Consider the following 5,722-nt stretch of genomic DNA (forward strand, 5'->3'; position numbering starts at 1 on the left):
ATATGGAACCAAGATAAAGAGAAAAATTTTCCTTGACTCGCCTTAAATTCTTTATGTCATAATGTCGGAACGTTCATATGAGTCACCGTAATATAATCCCGGAAATTATATTACCCTAATTCATATGTGAATTCGACATCATTTCATATAGTCAAGGTGGCGTGTCAATCAAATCAACCACGTGAGATTAAGGTAGAACAAGAGTTAGATGTGAATAAAAGAGTTCGAGTATAAATGCACAAGTAGTCAAGTAATTCCTACTTCAAGTCTATATGCCGGTTGTAGTCTAGATTCACTAATGTACCCTATGACTCGGGGTCGACACCAATGAACTCTAAATCCCTACAACCAATGCTCTGATACCATCTGTAGCGACCCGACAAAATCGTCATTGACGGCGCCGTCTACTTAGGTCCCGTTACGTGGTCATAAGTCTTTAAAACAACGTTTGACCAAAAGTATGTCGCATTTATTTCAAAAGTAAAGATGTTTCAAGGTTTACAAAGTAGTTCGACAACTAGTTACATAACAAAGTTTAAAGTACAATTGAAACATATGCGACACAATTTAAAAGTAGCCAAAAGACGCTCCACGTATGCATGTATACTCGATATCCAAGCAAAGCATCAAAAGTAATGAGCGGAAGCATGTATCACAAAACGTTCAAGGACCTGAGAAAAACATAGAATCTGTCAACGAAAACGTTGGTGAAATCATAGGTTTAAGTAAGTAAGTACAAATGAACCACAAGATTTGTAACATTGATATAATAGTAATACATTTCAAAAGTTTGTTTCACGAGCACCCAATTATCAATGCTTAACTTTCCTTCCATAGAACCCCATCACAATAGTGTTAGAACATACACTGTTTCACGAAAATATATTTCATTCGTAAACGGTAGCGAACCGTTTGAATGAGGGTTTGTCAAACCCATATGGATCCATACAACATAAGTTCTCGCTTACACCCGGCAAGTGTAACTAATGATAATCGAATTGAGGATTTTGTTCTAAACTCGTATGTAGAATGTTTGTTTTCCTGTACTTATGTTCACTTAGTAAAAGAAATGTTTATGTTTTCTCATCCCAAATGTAAGTTCAAAAAGAGTAAAAGTGGGACTATGATCTCACCTTGTGTGCACGAGTAAGTAGTACTTCAACAAGTAATGTGTGCAAAGAACAATGCTAGTCTTGACCTAAACAAATAGGTCGTATCAATAACGGTAAACACTATAGGTCGAAGATGTTCAATTAGTCTTATGGCTCGTTACGACTCGAATATATATAGCATGTGAATCACGTTGTCAAGTTTCATGCAAGAATCAAGTATAAAATAAGATTAGAACGATTGCATAAGTGTTTTGTTATGTTTGACTAAAAGTCAAACTTGGTCAAAGTCAACGAAAAAGTCAAAGGGGTCGGGTCGGGTCCCGAACTATTTTCCTGAGCTTGGAAATCATATATGAGCATGTTAGAACAAGTTACATGTGAATCGGAGGTGCGTAGCATAGCAAACATTATTCAAAAATCGTCAAAGTTAGACAGACCACTTTGGCGCGCCGCGCGGGTACATGTGCAGAGAATTCTGGCAGTTTTCACACTCAAGCACGAATCCAACTTCAAATACCCATAAATCCTAAACCGTAAACATCCAAAACAAGTATCTTATATCGTTGGAAAGGTATTTTGACAAGGAATACAACTAACTACTTTTCACCAAGCAAAAACATCAATTACAATAACCGAAAACTCGTCAATTGATCAATAAAGGTTTATTTTCAAAGTTTCAAGTTCATCAAATGCATTTTAAGTTTCGGGAATCCAATTCACACATATGATATGCCGTTTTGAAGGTAATGAAACGTGCATTACAACTAAACACTTACAAATAACATTTCATGGCATTCAAGCATCAAAAAGTTTGTTTTAGGTCTATCAAACCCTAACCAAAATCATGAATTCAACCATTTTGTAAATAAAGCTTTTCTAAATCAACCTACACATCAAAATGAAGCTAATGATACTAGTAACACATTTAATACATGAACTTTAACATTTAATCAACCAAAAGCAAGGATTAAGCACACCCATTTCAAATGTTCAAACTAGTTACTCAAAACAACAAATCGAGCAAACAAAACATGTATTCATGTTATACTTGAGCCATAGACACTAACTAACAACTTTATAAGTTAAAACATCAAGAACACAAAATCTAGTGATTTTAGAAAGTTACCCAAATGAGATGAAATTGGTATCAAGTTGTAGGGGATGAAGAGAGGATTCCAAATATGTAATTTGTTTTGATGTTAGCCTCCAAAATCGGATTTAGATGATGAATCTTGTTTGAGTTCTTGAGAGAAAATGGAAGTATGAAAAAGAAAGAAAGAGAGAAATGAGAGGAGGAGGTTGAAGGTTTGACTAGTTGACCTAGTCAAATCTTTGGCCTCTTTGCAAGTTTAGTCCCTCTAGTTCGGGTGCGGGTGCGTGAATTAACCAAACGAATTATTTGAATTTCACGAGAGTACGGGAGACGTTATAATCTAATAACGAAATTATTAAGAATGTTAGCTAATTTAGGATACGAATCTAGTTACAAAGGATATTATTAAAATAAAAAGACGGACGTTAAAATAATTTAACGGAAAAATGCAGGATGTTACACCAATAAGGTTAATGCACAGTATCATTTTCATAACACTTTGTTACGTTTTCAAGTTATAGTATATATATGTATCTATTTACATATAATTGTTCGCGAATTGTTGAGAAAAATCGAAGGGTATTTGAATAGTTTAAAATTTTGAGATTCAACTTCATAGACTTTGCTTATCGTGTCGGAAACGTTAAAGATTAAGTTTAAATTTGGTCAGAAATTTCTGGGTCATCACATAGAGTTTACCGATAGTCCCCATTACTTAATCACTAGTATAGCCTCCCCGACGCGACACACTCGTCACTTAAACTATACCACCAAACAGTAACACTTGGACCCAACACACTATCACCCGAAAGACACCAAGGTGGATATGGTTGACCTCTTACGTCGGAAGGTCACCACGACGTTATCACTTCGTGTACACATTGTCACATAGAATCACTACACTGGTCACAGACTCATAACACAGTCTAAGTATAAGCATGACACTGGTCATTGTACTATACTACACTTGTCACTAATAACCATATCCATAAGGATAGTCCCACTCACCTGGAAACACAAGAACTCATTAGTCTTATTTCACCGAGCCTTTACATTTTCCTTTATCACCGGAGAACACCATAAACAAAGTTAATACAGTAACTAAGCAAAAATTAGACACGCGGGAGAATAACAGCTTAAAAATAGCAAAATAATGAAATACACTCTGCTGATACACATCCGTACGGATTGCCCCCAAGTCCCATACGTACAGATCTATGAGCTATCCGCACGAATCCATGTGGTCTATATCCATACGGTTCCAACCCATTCGTACGGTTGCACCTCTATCTGTACGGTTACACTATGTATTCGTACGGACTCAGTCTGCATCCGTACGGATGCAATTCACCTGCAACAGCAACAGGTTTCACATGTTTAACACTACAATCCTTGTTTTTGCAATGTTTTGACACTATAACTTGTCCAGAAAACACATAGAGATAGAGACGTTTTCTAACAAGAATTGATGTTAACAACACCTTCAAACACTAGTTTTGATTCAAAACCCACTTTATCACAAAACTTAACAAGAAAAACCCATTTAAACATAGATTTGAACACGAGATTGACATATAAATACCTTATTTGAATTACTAAACTCACAAAGAATGGTTTTGCAACTTTTATTTAACACACAATCAACAATCAAGGATTAGGGTTTTATGTTTGGATGCGTATGTGTATGTGTGTAAACCGAGTTTTTCAAAAATGGAAATGAAATAAAATCATGCATTGTAAACCCTAAGGGGTTACTTCATGTGAAGGGAACCCCTTCCGTATCTCACACGGGTATTTACCAGGTATCTGAAACACAATGTACCTCATTAGAGAGCCTTATCGATGTCCAATTCACATAAGGAAATTTTTTCTGTGACCCTTGTCACAAAATGCACATTTTTCCATACACAAATAATTGTAAAACACTAATTATTTACACTGAGGGGTAAATTGGTCAATTACCACTAAGCCCGATTCGAGGTCAGTTGCTATAATAAAAAGTCATGTAAATTGCATACTTTAGACCATTTTTAACCTTAAAGGTGATGTGGCGTAGTGGAGTAAGTTGGAGTATTTTGTTTGGTGAAAAAGTGGATTTTTGACTCTAACGTGACAATGTCTTAAAGTGAAGTTAAATAAAGGTGAATGTTAGATTTGAGTGAGTTAAAAGATTTTAGTGATGTGGCAAAATGTGATTGGAAGTTGGGTAAAAAATATACTCCGTATAAACTAATAGTGTAATATATAAATATGTGTTTGTAGTTATGATTGACCCAAAGAAAAAATGTGATAAAATGTGATTGGAAGTTGGGTAAAAAATTATATAAATTGATATTGTAATATATAAATATGTGTTTGTAATTATGATTGACCAAAAAAAAAAAGTCACGCTTCCCTCTAAAATCTGACTAATGCTAACAAGCGTCAGGTGTTAGCGTTGCGTTAGTCGCGTCAAGGTTTCGTCTGATGGTCAAGGTGGCTAACGCTTGTGTATTGACGTCTGATTAAGATTAGTCTTAGAATGTCATTTGAATGACCGTTGCCTATATAGTTAACTCCTGTTGATCCATGTAGCAATGTATTGTGTGTCAATATATATATATATATATATATATATATATATATATATATATATATATATATATATATATATATATATATATATATATATATATATATAGGGCAGGATCAATGGGGAAGTAACCAATTGGGAGAAAGCGGGGGGAAGCAAATTTTTTTTTTCGTTTTTTTTTGAATTTTTTTTTTCCGGCATCAAGATCACACGAAAATATGAATATTTAGAAAAGACACTTCGTGATGAATGTTACATGCGGGAAAATGGTCGACAAAAATAACATTCAAGATAATATTGTTTCGTGAAGAATGTGAACGTTTTTTTCCTTCATGTTTTGTGAAGTAAAATTTAGCCCGATTTAGAGTTTAGGGTTTAGGTGTGACGACCCGGAAATTTCTGACCAAATTTAAACTTAATCTTTATATGTTTTTAACACGATGAGCAAAGTCTGTAAGGTTGAGTCTCAAAATTTTTGAACTATTTTAATAAGATCATTTGACCTTTGTCTACTCTCGACGATTCACGAACAATTAATTGTATATAGATATGTGTGTATATATATATTTATAAATAATAATTCGAAATATAATTTGAAATATTGTATGTTATTAAAAATTAATAAAATAAAAATAGGATATTATAATAATTATTATTTAAAATATATCTCTATACATAAATAAAGTATATTAAAAAAAAATATTAAATGATTTTAATACTCGTTTGATGTTTCGATTGATATTAAGCAATTTAAATTCAAACTTATGTAATTTTAAAATAAACAGTGATACAAAAATGAGTTCTATAAATTTTAGGCTTATTAAAAATGTATTTAGGAACTATTTGTTAAGTTTTAACACTTTTTATATTTCACTCATAAATGAGAGGGACAGTTGATGTAATTTTTATTTTACAAAATAATGATCGAATTTTATACCATGATGA

The sequence above is a fragment of the Rutidosis leptorrhynchoides genome, chromosome 1 (genome assembly GCF_046630445.1).
Source record: "Rutidosis leptorrhynchoides isolate AG116_Rl617_1_P2 chromosome 1, CSIRO_AGI_Rlap_v1, whole genome shotgun sequence".
Lineage (NCBI taxonomy): Eukaryota > Viridiplantae > Streptophyta > Magnoliopsida > Asterales > Asteraceae > Rutidosis > Rutidosis leptorrhynchoides.